This window comes from Oryctolagus cuniculus, chromosome 8, assembly GCF_051225735.1.
Source record: "Oryctolagus cuniculus isolate XC-2025 breed Fujian yellow rabbit chromosome 8, ASM5122573v1, whole genome shotgun sequence".
Classification (NCBI taxonomy): Eukaryota; Metazoa; Chordata; class Mammalia; order Lagomorpha; family Leporidae; genus Oryctolagus; species Oryctolagus cuniculus.
Window position 1 is genome coordinate 124,057,376 of NC_142874.1, and position 15,051 is coordinate 124,072,426.

General features: G+C 40.3%; 1 long non-coding RNA gene across 1 annotated transcript in view; it reads right to left on the reverse strand.

Annotated features, from left to right (window-relative positions):
* Positions 1 to 13,411, reverse strand: part of LOC149125138 (uncharacterized) — an 83,830-nt gene extending 70,419 nt beyond the window's left edge. The window contains exons 1-2 of the long non-coding RNA XR_016212122.1: positions 11,828 to 13,411; positions 8,467 to 8,524 (exon numbers count right to left, since the gene is read on the reverse strand). This is a non-coding gene — a long non-coding RNA (uncharacterized LOC149125138). The remainder of the gene's footprint in view (positions 1 to 8,466; positions 8,525 to 11,827) is intronic.
* Positions 13,412 to 15,051: the final 1,640 nt, after the last annotated feature.

Sequence of the window (15,051 nt, forward strand, 5' to 3'; positions counted from 1 at the left end):
GAGGGCCCACCTGCCTGGTTTCAGCGCTCCCATCACTTGCTGTCTAGAGCTGTGGCAAAGGCAGAGTGCTCGCTGCGCCCAGTGGGCCCAGGCCTGCCTCCTTGAGGAGGGCATATGGGACACACATGGGCTGTCTCTACCTCCTTGAGTCTTGCACAGGTATAAACACACAAGCGTCACAGTGAAGGATCACATGGGGCCCAGGAAAGACGCACGGGCACTCCTGCTGTCAAGGTAACAACTACCTTCGATTCCTGGCAACAGGATCCTTCCGGACCTGCTGTCAGAGAAACCAAGGGATTAGCCAGGCTCCTTCCACCATCCTCCGGAGGGCCAATCAATACATTAATCCCTCCAGAGAGAGGTGTTGCTGGCAGCACGAAGCATGAGAACCACCCATCAGCATTTCTGATCTGGGGAATACAGACCCACAGCTCTCCTACTTGACATCTTATTGCTTCCAACAGATGCGAATCATACACACACAGACTGTCTCCAGATAGTGACAGATGATGGCCTGCTGGCAGCGTGGCCTCTGTGAAAAGTGATCCATGCACAAATCACAGCACTTCCTTTTGGTGAAATTCAGATCCTGTCATCCTAGAACCGGAGGGTTCAATGATAAGTGGAGATCATTCTGACTACTGAATTTTGAATGAAATAGCATTGCTAGGTAGAAGTTAAAAATTAGCCTTTGTGTGTGAGAGGGGCCTAAGGAAAAAAAGCACTCTAGGAAAGGAATGCAGCAGCCTCTAGCAGCCTTGAAAGCACACCTTGGGAGAAGCCCAGTATTCTACAATACAAAGTACTGACCATACCTCGGTAACCTTAAGCAGCCTAGTATTTTACACTGCCAAGTCCTGCTCATATCCTGGTAACTTTATAGGTGGCCCCAGCCTTCCCCCAAAGAAAGGGATCCCAGGAGAATCCACTCTGCCCAGCGCCAAGTAGGTTACCCAGGCTAACATTGGGTAATAAAACCTTGGGAACAATTTTACCTACTTCAAACCCAGCAAACCCTTTCTCCAGAAAGGGTAGGGGAGAGAAAGTCAGAACACCCAGCTCCCATTCCCTTACAAGCCTCAGTCTGAATACAGCCCTTTGCTGAGATGCTGCATGGTCTAGCAGGCCTATTCTCTCCATTAAACTAGATAACCGTGCTTACCCCAGTCTGAATGAGCATTCTCTTTCAGATTGTGTCTGAAGAGGTGCCCACCCATTCTGATGGATGCCCTATCCCAATAAACCTTGCTACCCTGCTTACCAGTGCTCTCTGCCTCGTGCCTGAATTCTTCCTTGCACAAAGTTCTATTCCAGCAATCTCTGCTAACAGTATCCCTGAAATTTGAATTACAAAAAGACCCATCCTTTCTTTGGCCATAATGTCCTCACAGCATTGTGTATGTGTCCCATATTTCCCCTGCCTTGGGCAAATATAGGTTTGTTATGCGAATGTCTGGCCATTGCATTGCCCCCACCCCGACTCCTGGGGTTAATATTTTAGATTGGGTGGTCAGATAAGGCTTCTTCATAAGATGACATCTGAGCAAAGACTTAGAGGCTGTGCCAGAGAGAGCTGGGAAGGTATCTGGGGGAAAAGTATCCCAAGCAGAGTGGACAGCAAAGGCAAAGTTCCTGGGACAAGAGTGGGCTTGACAGGGTCATGAACAGCAGAGGCAGTGAGGCAGGGCTGAAGTGGGCAAGGAGCAAGGTAGTGAGAAGTTGGAAATCATGAAGTACCTTTCAGACCATAGTAAGGACTTTTGTCTTTCCTGATTGGAATTAGAGGCAAAAGATGCTATTACATTTCTTTTGTCCTATCTGATGTGGAGTGGGAGGAAGGAAAGGGATACATTAACAGGAATCACAATACCAAGGAGGAAAGAGACCAAGCCTGATGAACAAGATTGCTTTGAAATTCGCTTTAAGATCATAACACGTAGTTCTTGCCATTTTTATCCAAAAACACTGCTAATAGCAGGCGTATGCATTCATGATTTCCTTCAGTCTAAATGCAGCAACCTCCAATTTTCTCATCAGGTAAAACAGGAATGCTGGTCTAAACTCAGCCTAATCGTGGTGCTAATAATAGAGCAATTGCAAGAGCACCTCTGAACTGGAGATTCCCAATTTTTGCTTTTGAATTAAGCTGTGCTACATTTCCTCCAAGCTCAGGTTAACCCCTGTCCTGTGGTGAGAACACATCAGGAAAGGCACTGGTGCTGTAACAGAACTAGAACTCAGAACAAACTACCAAGCGCTAGGCAGACACATGTGCCAACATGAAGTAATCTGGCTTCCTAATTGCTATATTTTTAGCTGTCCCTGCTGAGCAACTCCTTTTCCCACACAGAGTTGACTGGGACAATTTTCCAACAGAATTTGCACACAATTTCACCAATTATTTTGTTTAAGAGTCATAACCCCTCTCTTTCTCTACTTCCATTTCTTTTGCTTTTTTCTTTCTTCTCCCTCCTCCCTAGTCTCCTTCCTTCCTTCCTTTAATATTTTTCTTAATCATTGGTACACCCTAGGCCTAAGTCCTTTAAAGATGATGTTTCTCACTGATTTTTTTTTTTTTTTTTTTTTTTTTTTTGACAGGCAGAGTGGACAGTGAGAGAGAGAGACAGAGAGAAAGGTCTTCCTTTGCCGTTGGTTCACCCTCCAATGGCCGCCACGGCCGGCGCACCGCGCTGATCCGATGGCAGGAGCCAGGAGCCAGGTGCTTTTCCTGGTCTCCCATGGGGTGCAGGGCCCAAGCACCTGGGCCATCCTCCACTGCACTCCCTGGCCACAGCAGAGGGCTGGCCTGGAAGAGGGGCAACCGGGACAGAATCCGGCGCCCCGACCGGGACTAGAACCCGGTGTGCCAGCGCCGCTAGGCGGAGGATTAGCCTAGTGAGCCGCGGCGCCGGCCCTCACTGATTTTTTGAAATTTCTTTGCTGTATGTAATCTCAATAGTGAATTATGTACAAAGAAAGGCACATCTGTTTTTGAACAACATGAAGGTAGTTCTATGGAGCACGAATGAATTTTCTTTTCAGTGAAACAGTTTCACTGCCATTTCTAAAAAACAAACGAAAAACATTTTGTTCTTCAAAATAGATGCAGGTACAACCTTAACATGAAGCCTATTCTCATTGCAGTACCACTCCCTGGGTGGATGCTCATCTCCCCAGCCCCACTGTTGCTCATCACTATGAAGAAGCAGAGAAGTTAACACGCTTCAAAATGTGACCACACAAGAAATTTTAAAATCCCACTAAGTTCTTCATGTAATTAATTCCTTTTCTATACTGACATTTAGCTGGAGGGAAGCAAATCCCTCTTATTGCAACTTTCTTAGATTTTTTTAGGCAATTCCATCCATCATGTATTTATTTTGAGCATTGATTATGTGCCAGGCAATGTTCTAGGGGCTACAGATACAGCCATATACTCTCCATCTAAAGGTAAAAATCTCTGCTCTCATAGAGCTTACATTCCAGCAGAGAGAAATATACATTATAAAAATAAGTAAGTGGGGGCCGGCGCTGTGGCGCAGCGGGTTAACGCCCTGGCCTGAAGTGCTGGCATCCCATATGGGCGCCGGTTCTAGACCCAGCTGTTCCTCTTCTGATCCAGCTCTCTGCTATGGCCTGGGAAAGCAGTAGAAGATGGCACAAGTCCTTGGGCCCCTGCACCCATGTGGGAGACCAGGAAGAAGCTCCTGGCTCCTGGCTTCGGATCGGCGCAGTTCCGGCAGCTGCGGCCATCTGGGGAGTGAACCAGCGGATGGAAGATCTCTCTCTCTCTGCCTCTCCTCTCTCTGTATAACTCTTTCAAATAAATAAATAAATCTTTAAAAAAATAAGTAATTTAAATATATTTTGTGAAGTAGTGATAAAATGTATGGAGAAAAATGAGTTCACACAGGAGACCAGGAGGGAGGTGTAATTTTACAGTTGGCCATGGAAACTGTCACTAAAAAGGTACCTTTGAACGCACACCTGAAAGACTCAAACATCTAAGACAACCTTTCAAGAGCATTTTCACTTCATTGATTTTTAATATGAGGGAATGTTTTTATCTTTTTTTATTTCTTTGAAAAATAGATCTTCCTCAAATGGCTTACTCCTCAAATACTGGCAATAGCCACAGCTAGGCAAGTACAAAGCCAGGACCCTGGAACTCAGTCTGAATCTCGCTTGTGGTTGGCAGAGACCCAAGTACTTAAACCATGACCTGCTGCACACTAGCAGGAAGCTGGAATCAGAAGTGGAGTGGGATCTCGAACTTAGACACTTCAATATGGGATGTAAGCATCCCAGGCAGTACCTTATCCATTGTGTCAAATGATGCCTGCCCCCACTTTCTTATTAAAATCATATTCTCTTTGAGACAGCTTTAAGGAAGCATATTTTATAGCCTTTTATATCACTGTAGTCACATTTAAATATCTTAGGTCATAGATGACCACTCTCACCATGATTATCTAACATTGTTCTGGAGATGGTAGACAATGAAATTAGTCAATAGAACTTAGGTGTAAAATAACCAAAGAGGGGGCCAGTGCTGTGGTGTAGTAAGTAAAGCCACCATCTTGCAGTGCCAGCATCCCATATGGATGCCAGTTCAAATCCTGGCTGCTCCACTTCCAAACCAGCTCTCTGCTATGGCCTGGGAAAGCAGTGGAAGATGCCCCAAGTGTTTGGGTCCCTGCACTCATGTGGGAGACCCAGAAGAAACTCCAGGCTCCTGGCATCAGATTGGTCCAGCTCCAGCCATTGCAGTCATTTGGAGAGTGAACTAACCAATGGAAGACCTCTCTCTCTATCTCTCTTTGCCTCTAGGTAACCCTACCTTTCAAATAAATAAATAAATATTTTTAAAAAATATCCAAAGAGGAAGTAACCTTCATAATTTGGAATAATTCAATTTGAAGAGGGAAAAATAATTCAATTTGAAGAGGGAAAAATCAATATGTAGATATTAATTGCCTTCATATATACAGTGATACAAACAACATCGAGCTTAAAAAACAAATGAAAAAGTCCCATTTACAATAAAAAATTATAAAAAAAAAAAGCAAAACCCTGACATGAATTTAACAAAAACTGTGAAGAAACCTTGAAACACTGCTATACTCCTCAGGGTCACAAGACTGATAATGTACCTTTGGACACTGTGTCCATGTTTCATGTAAGAAGGTAGGAAGGTGAAAAGACTGGTCATTGTGTTTCTGGCTGTTGTTGAAAGACTACCCTCCCATACTTCCCCTCTTTCATCTCATTAGCCAGAATTGGTCCCAAGATTCTATTTGGAAGGGATTCTACAGAGTTGTACATTTTATCTGTGTATATGCCTGCCTTGAAAGAAACAGTTCCTTTTAGAAAGGAAAAATGGGGGCCGGGGCAGTGGTGCAGTGGGTTAAGCCACCACCTACAGCAAAGGTATCCTATATGGCGACAGATGGAGTCCTGGCTGCTCCACTTCTGATCTAGCTCCCCGCTAATGCACCTGGGAAAGCAGCAGAAGATGTCCTCTTCACCCACGTGGGAGACTTGGATGAAGCTCCTGGCTCCTGACTTCAGCTTTGCCCAGCCCTGGCCATTGCAGCCATTTGGGAAGTGAACCAGAAGATGAAAGATATATCTCTCTTTCCCCTTTCCTCCCTCCCTCTCTCTTTCTCCCCCTCTCTCTTTAACTTTGACTTTCAAAATAAATAAGTAAATCTTGCAAAAAAAAAAAAATGGAGCAGTCAATTTGTCTAAACCTAGGGAAAGAATTCAACCAAGAAGGAACCATTGAAGTAAGTCTTGAAAGTGAAGTAGGAATTACCTGGGAAAAAGTAGAGGTCTTGAAACACTTCAGAAAGAGTAAAAAGATTTTGAACAACAACAACAACAAAACAGCAAGAAAAATATGCTTTCATCATGGGAAAGGTGCTGGAAAGAAAGTTCAGGCTAGAGATGTGGCTTGGGACCATTAACATAAATGACCTTTGACATATGGCCAGTCTATACAATACCAAGTATTAACCTATGAATACTTAAGGATATTCCATCTCTCTCTTCTCTCTCACCATCATCTTCCCCTAGCCCAAAGACAATCCAAAACCCAGTGGACAGAGAAAAATGTAGATGTATGTTTCCAGGGTTTGCTGTTGTAGTTGTTGCCAAAGAGTAAATAAGCTTGAGCTAAAATAAAAGACAAGTAAATTTGAGAGAGAGACATAAGTAGGATTCAGGTGAAAAGGTCCATGAGTGGAGAGAGAGGGACTTGGTGAGGAGTAATTACCAAGTATTAACCCCACACTGATGATTTGCCTGTGGACATTAGCCTTTCAGTACAACTGCATACCCTTAAAAGCAACCTTGAAGAAAGAATGGCATTTAACTTGGGGAATCTGGACATGCAATGTGTAGATAGATATCAAAGAAAAACCCTGTCCTCTTGATCAATGTGGAATGAATGAGACCACTTGGGAATTTCTGTCTTTGGTATACAATGGACATACCAACATTGTCATAAATGTCATGCCAAGGAACTTAAACCTATTTCCAACCCCAAACTTCAAATCAATCATTCCCATTTATAATGTCTTGTGTGAAAAGCACTGTTTAAAATGGCTGTCCTGGTGTGGGCATTTGGTATAGTGGTTAAGGCACAGCTTTCAATGCCCACGTCTCATATTGCAGTGTTGGGATTTGAGTCCTGTCTCTACTCCTGATCCAGCATCCTACTCAAGAGCATCCTGGGAGACAGAAGGCAATGGCTCATGTACTTGGGTCCTTTCCACAGGAGACCCAGATTGGGTTTCAGATTCCTGCTTTTGGCCAGACCCAGCCCTGGCTGTTGTAGGCATTTGTGATCTAGAGGATGAGAAATCTTTGTTTGTCTCTATCTCTATGCCTTTCAAATAAATAAATTATTTTTCTTAGAAAAATGGCTATAAGGACAAAACTAATCTGTGGTGACAAAAATCAGAATAGTAGTTATCCTGGGGAGTAGGTAATGTCTGGGAAGGCACACATGAGAGCCTTTTGTGGTATGGAAAATGTTCTTTATTTTGATCTAGATGGTGGTTGGAAAGAGGTTAATACCCTTTAAAATGTTTAAGATTTACCGAGCTTACAATTTGCAAACTATACCACCATTATTAAGAAGGGAACTTGGAATTTCCTTCTATTCAACACAACCTACTTGGACCCACATTCCTCTGTCTTTCTCTCCCACAAACAGCCAAACTCAAAGATTCAACAAAATTCCACTGCCAGATAGTACAAATGCAGAGTCACAAGGAAAATAGAAACACAAATATATTTAGCTGGTGGGGAGATCAAAGAAAAGTAAATAATGAACTTCAGCTTCATCAAACATTTACAGAACAGTGCAAGGCAGAACAGAATAGGCAATAATAAAGATATATGTTGGAATCATATTTGTTTTAGAGAAATTTATTTTCAAACTTACAATTGGTTTTTAAGTCTTTTATTTAAATTTAACATTTTGCTTAAGATTTTAAAATAGAATTTTGGTTACTTGTGGTTTCAACAAACTACAATCTTCCATAGCTTTAAAAATGTCTTTTAAAAAACAAAAACAAAACCTCTTCTGTAGTGATTCTATGAATTCAGGTTTTATAGCAATGTGAGGCCAAAAAGTAATCAGACATCAATGAGAATAAAGAACCTGATAGTGTTAATAGCAATTATTCCCAACTTTATTACTTTGTCTCTTGGAAGCAATGACAAAATAGACATTATTCTAATCTTGCTAAAATACCTGTATCTGAAATTATTTCCAATATTAATAAATTAAACATTCTTTGCTATTTTGTAAACTTTTATTCTCACCATTTTTGTAAAGGTCTTACACCTTTGAATGCTCCAGAATGAGAGAGCTGTCTTATCATGGAAAGAGAATGCAGAATATCTAATTTAAAGTCATGGCTTTGCTTCTATTGGATATATAAATGGAGGATAAGAACCCAGTTTCACAAGGCTGTTAAAAGAGTAGAGTCTATAACAATCTATATGAATGTAAAATTTGGGGGAAACAATATCATCTAGGGGAAAGATCAGAGGCTTTGGATCCAGAAAGATCCTGATTCAAATCCCACATAGGTCACTTTGACGAAGTTAAGTTCTTTGAACCCCAATTGCTCCATCTGGATTGTTACAAGGATTAAATATTAACATTTATAAAAGCCCAGTTACTTAACAGACATCCAGTAAATGACAGCTATGAGGATTTTTTTCCCTTTCTTTTAGTCATTCCTCATTTGTTTATTCTACAAATATTCGTACAGTAGCAAGCACTGTACTAGAGCATAAATGGTGAATAAAACATACACAACTCCTGTCCTCATGAAGCTATCATCTAGTAGGGGACACAGACAAATAAACAGGCAATTCCAATATAACTTTATATGTATTGCAACAGTAAAAGTATATGGTGCTATGGAAAGAGTGAGGACAGACCTTTCATCCACACTTATGTTAGTACTGTGGAGGTTTCTTGGAGAAAAATCACATGAAGCTGAAAACAGAAAGATGAATAGGAGTTAGCAAATGAAGGGGAGAGAGCAAGGGAAATTTTCCAGACAAAGACATGAGCGAAGGCCCAGAGGCAAAAAACAGCATATTTGTCGCATATTATCTCAAAATATCCACCAACGTATAACCTTTGTTCTGGAATCAGAACATAAATACTCTCAAATAGATCTGTTATTTTCTTGACCATTAATATCATATCTGTCAATCTTTTTTATAACAAATATCAACTGAAGAAAATATATTTTCATTTTCAGCCAAATCCTATCAAGTATAACTTCCTGGTTACGTGACCCAGCAATTCATAACATAATTTCTTATTCCAATCTATGATACTACAAGTATAGCATTGGGCTATATGATGATGGATAAACATCACTCTCTACCCACTGTCATCTTAAGAGTTCAATAAAATAGACAATGACATAAAACAGAACATGTTAAATGTTACATGAATGGTTGAACAAGTGTAAAAGAAATTTAGACATGGATGAATCATGATAAAAACAGTATACATTCCACCGTAAGTTGACAGTGTTTATTTTCCTAACATCATTCAGTGAGGTATATAGATCTGTTAAACACAGAAATGTTGACAAAGGACATTTGTTCAATCATTCAACAAATAGACAAAAATGGACCTATCATTATATATAATACACCCAGTACAGAGACAAAACAAAGGTCTTGCTTATACAGATCTTATATTTTTGTTGGCAGAGAAGGAGGCAATAAAGAGAAAAATAAGTTAACACTTTACAGATCAATATATCTTATTGGATCTTTGAAACAATCCCAAGGTAGGATTTACACCCTCATTTTACAGACAAAACACAAAGATGTAAAATAACTTGTCCAAGATGAGATACTTAGCAGGTGGCACAACCAAAATTTTAACCTAGATCTGTCAAATTCTAAAGCCCATTTTTAGTGTGACCCATTCCACCCCACTGCTGAAACTTTCCATGAACACGGAGTTTGCTAGAGGCCTCCTTGATGTATGGTGAATCTTGAAACTGTGTGCCAAGCTTTTAGCCAAGTGGTTCTCACACTCCTTCCACCAAGCTAGGTCTTGGCACATTTTTAATTCCTGCTATGTTCTTCCTGCCACTGTATTGATTTGAGTTGTGATCTTAGCTTCCATTTCTAAATAGCTTGATGGGTTCTATTTCATACAATTTGCTTCTCTACTCTATCTTCAACAAATTCTCCATTCATTTTTATAATTCACCAAAAACAGTTATTGATTACTAACAATATAATCCTCTGCCAAGTCATGGCTCTAATGGGTTGTGCAGCAACTGTAGGTTATGGAATGGACAACTGTATTTGGAGTTATACAGTTTAACAATAGCTCTACTTTTACTACCTTAGCTCATTTCATCTTTCAATAATACTGTAAGTTATTAAAAATGGTCTTTTTTACAGGTGAGGAATTGAGGTTCAGGGAAACTGAGTTATTTGTTTAAGTTCAGGATATAATGATAGACACTAAAAATAAAAATATCGCATATTCTCTCTTACATATGGAAGTTTAAAAAAAAAGTTGATCTGAAATTAGAATAGTGATTATGAGAGGCTAGGAAAGGTTGGTGGAGAGGGTACAGAGGGAGACTGGATAAGAGGCACCAAATAACAGGTTCTAGTGCACAGTGGAAAGACTATAGTTCACAATAATGCATTAAATACGGCACACAAACTGGAAGAGAGGAGCTAGTAGGTTCCAATCATAAAGAAAAGAAATGGAAATGCTAATCATTTAATTTGATCAGTTAATCCTGTATACATGGGCTGAAATATTACACTGTACCCCATAACAGTGTACAAGTATTACATAGTAATCAACTTCCTTAAAATTTTAAAAAGCTGAAGATCCAAAAAATAAAGTCAGAACACAGTAAATCCAGGTCTTCTCATATATACCATACTTCCTACATACCATGCTGCCTCTTTAAAACCATAGCAATCACAGAAAGACATTGGAAAGGATGCCCCCAGGACTCTTTACAAGAGCATTCCTGTGTAGGTATCATTTCTACAGAATCCTTTCCAGCGATCCAGTTTCTCATTAAAACGCAGGTTTTATCACATATAAACTAAGCCCTCTGTGAGCCTGTTTTCTCACTTATAAAAAGGAATTATATTGTTTGTCTCAGGGGTTATTGTGAGGACTAAATGATGAAGTTATAAAAGTCCTTTGTAAATAATAAAGTACTTTACAAATGCTCCCTGAACTTTCTTTATAAGCAAGTTAGATCTGTAAAAAGAAAAATTGCCTTTGAATTTAAGTCATTCTAAGTGGATACTACTTTATATATCACTGATTCCACAATCATAAATTTAAATAGAGCAATATATCCATATCTTTTCTGAGTACAAAGAATTGTTTTATGTTATTGCCGCACATAAGACTAGGCTTACAATCTAAGCTTTTCTCACACTCTTTTGGTGAAAGAGGAAAACAGAAACTTTGGAGCAGCTATGAAAAAGTGAATTCTATTTTAAATGGGCAGGTATCTAAAATAGCTGTATGGCCTAAAGTAAGGTTAGCTTTAAGTGAATTTTTAATATAATTTTATTCAAATTTGTGCACATGTCTACTTACCATTTATTAACTCTTTAATAAAATTCTTCTGTTAAGGGACAGTAACAATTTAACAGACTTAGAGAAAAATTAGTGTGGGGAGCTACCAAAATAATAATGTAGGTACGTAAAAAGAAAAAAATAGCTGGCATACATAACATGACTTTTAATGGAGATTTTGGTAAATCACTACACCCAACAGCAGAGATGTTTCAGAACTAGAAACCACAAATGTTAAATTTTAGTTTATAAAATGCTCACATGCATGTTCACCTAAAACTGATCCATGGGTTTAATAATGCGCCCTTTTATCTGAATAAATGGCAAATTAGATTTCCTTATTCACCTTTTATTTTTGTAAGCTTTCATCTATTTTAGTACATAAATCTTAACACCTGTCATTTCCAGGGTCGTTTGTGTGTTGTTCTTCCCTTGACACTCATATTGTTTGCCTTTCTTTTCTGAGAATTTTATTCTAGAAAGTGATTAAAAAAAAAAAAAAAAACATGAACATTGTGCATTTGCATGTACATGTGTATGCACAATACTTAACATTTTTATGTTAATATTTCTCTTGATAGTGGATGAAAATAAAATTAAAACAGAGGGTTCATCAATTCCTTACCCGCTATTAAAGCAGAAATGTGGAAACACATCCCATCTTTGCCTACTATGCGAAATGAAAACACTGATTGTTTTACTTACAGTCAATGTCCTTCAAACTGTTTGGGATGATGTTTTTCGGCAATGATGTCTGGAAAATCAAAGAAATCCACTTTCCACCTTCTAAGCTTCTTATATCTTCTGAATGATGCAGGCTCAAGAGCTGCCAAATGAGATGGGCAAAGGCAGCCAAATAGGGCTTCCTAGCCAATCTAAAAATAACAGGTAGTGGTGGACAGATACACCATTTCTCCCTTGCTCTTTTGATTTTTTTCCCCTAAGAGTTAGGTACTACAAACCTGGCTTGTCCAAAATTAATACAGTACAAAAAGAATCCTATTTCATCTAGCCCTAAGGTTTAGAGAGGTGATCTGCTTGAAAATGTGTACCTTTTTGCTGAGATGTGAAATTCAAAGCAGTTATTTCTGCATTTATTTTTTTAAAAGATTTATTTCTCTTTATCTGAAAGGCAGGAGTACAGAGAGGGAGAGACAGAGAGATATCTTCCATCCGCTGGTTCATTCCCCAAATGGCCACAACAGCCAGAGCTAAGCTAATCCGAAGCCAGGAGCCAGGAGTTTCTTCTGGGTTTCCCACATGGGTGCAGGGACCCAAGGACTTGGTGTCTTCCACTGCTTTCCCAGGCCACAGCAGAGAGCTGGATCAGAAGTGGAGTAGCCAGGACTTGAAATGGCACCCATACAGGATGCTGGAGCTGTAGGCAGTGGCTTTATCCACTACGTCACAGCATCAGCCTCCTCCGCATTTCTTATATGAAGGCTTCCATGCTCAGTTTGCATTTGTTCTGACAGGAAATCTGACCATAGCTTGCTGGAGTCAAGAGTTGCCTTCATCTTTTATTTTTCTTTCTTGGAGCTCCTTGAATAATAACTTAACATTTATATGTTTCGCAATTTTTTAAAGTTCTTCCACAGATTTCATGATACTGGCTCCTTAAAACAATCCTGTACCTTGAAAAGGTTCTAGCATTACACTTTGAAAAATGAGAAAACTAAGGTTCGAAGAAGTTAAAGCTTACATAAGACACAAATAAATGAGGAAAATCTGTTCAAATTATATATCCATCACACACACACACGCACACGCACTATGAGCTCCTGAAAGATTCCAACATAAAAAGGAAATTAAGCACTTAACATTGAAAGTTTCAGCTGTTATAGGGTAAGTCCTAAGGTACTCGATGTATAATTAATTATGATTTTGCTGAAGCATGGATTTTAATCTCGCCCCGTAAGCGTAGGGTGAGGGAGCAGGTAATTTACAATGTGAATATAGCTTTTGCATAAAAAAAAAAAAAAAGATTTATTTGGAAGGCAGACTGACAGAGAGCGAGGAGAGAGAGAGAGACTGGGAGAGAGATCTTCCTTCTGCTGGTTCATTCCCCAGTTGCCCACTAGGCCAGACTAAAGCCAGGAACCTGGAACTCAACCTGGGTCTCCCATGTGGCTGGCATGGTGTCAACCACTTGAGCTACCACCTGCTGCCTCCCAGGCTGCACATGAAGGGGAAGCTGGACCAGAAGCAGAGCTGAGAATGCAATCTAGTATGGGATGCTGGTGTCCCTAGCAGCATTTTAACCACTATGCCACTTTCAGTTTATGTGCAATTAAGTCAGGTTTAGGTATTCTTTTTTTTTTTTTTTTTTTTTTTTTTTTTTGACAGGCAGAGTGGACAGTGAGAGAGAGAGACAGAGAGAGAAAGGTCTTCCTTTTGCCGTTGGTTCACCCTCCAATGGCCGCCGCTGCAGCCGGCGCACCGCGCTGATCCTGGCAGGAGCCAGGAGCCAGGTGCTTTTCCTGGTCTCCCATGGGGTGCAGGGCCCAAGCACCTGGGCCATCCTCCACTGCACTCCCTGGCCATAGCAGAGAGCTGGCCTGGAAGAGGGGCAACCGGGACAGAATCCGGCGCCCCAACCGGGACTAGAACCCGGTGTGCCGGCGCCGCAAGGTGGAGGATTAGCCTATTGAGCCACGGCGCCGGCTAGGTTTAGGTATTCTTACTTATCATAAAAATTTCAATAAATTTTGCCAATAGTCAAATCTCAGTAGAAAAATTCAGTTATTACATTTTCAATAAGGAATTCAGGATTTGTTTCTGAATGTAATCAAAAGAAGTCTAAAGATAACAAACACAAATGCAGAAAGATACACACACACACACACATACACACACATGTAGATGAACATGCAGTGAAATTCAAGGATGTGGTGGCATTTCCAGTAGGCTTTACTTTACAAATATTTTCAATATTGTTTATTTTCTGTATCAAATATTGCTCTAGAACCCATCAAAATAGGAACGCCTCTCATTTTACCGATTACTTTGTTTACTGTGAAATAGACATTTCAGTTCACCAAGAAATAAAAACCAGTCAAGGGGTTTCATTCACATTCCTTTTGTCCCTATTACTCAGAGAGTATCTGCACTGTTTCATGAAAGACAACTTTATTTAACTGTCTGAAAAGACCTGAGGACCCAATCAAGTATGAGACTGAGGCAGACATTTGTCTACAGTCTAGAACGAGGCCCTTGAAGAGACATCTGAGTAACTGTAAAATAGTAGCCCCTTTCATCACTTCTCCAGGGCAGAAACACTGGACACATGACACTAATCCTAATATTCTTTTATCCAAATGAAATAAGGCTGGAAAGCAGAAAGAATAAAAACAATTTCTGAAAAAACAGAACTTAAAGATAATTTATAGGTCTTGAGAGCTTTGTTACAACCTACCTTCTGAGAAATGGTAAAAAATCTTTATGTAGGCCGGCGCCGCGGCTCACTAGGCTAATCCTCCGCCTTGCGGCGCCAGCACACCAGGTTCTAGTCCCGGTCGGGGCGCCGGATTCTGTCCCGGTTGCCCCTCTTCCAGGCCAGCTCTCTGCTGTGGCCAGAGAGTGCAGTGGAGGATGGCCCAGGTCCTTGGGCCCTGCACCCCATGGGAGACCAGGAGAGGCACCTGACTCTTGCTTTCGGATCAGCGCGGAGCGCCGGCAGCAGCGCGCCGTCCGTTTTGGCCATTGGAGGGTGAACCAACAGCAAAAGGAAGACCTTTCTCTCTGTCTCTCTCTCTCTCACTGTCCAATCTGCCTGTCAAAAATAAAAATTAAAAAAAAAATTACTCTTAAAAAAAATCTTTATGTACATTGCTTAAGATAATAAATAATAACTATAGCCTGTTAATCCCACCTACTTTCCAAGAGAAGAAAGGTTTCCTAAGTGCTAGAGGAGTATCAAGCATCAAAGT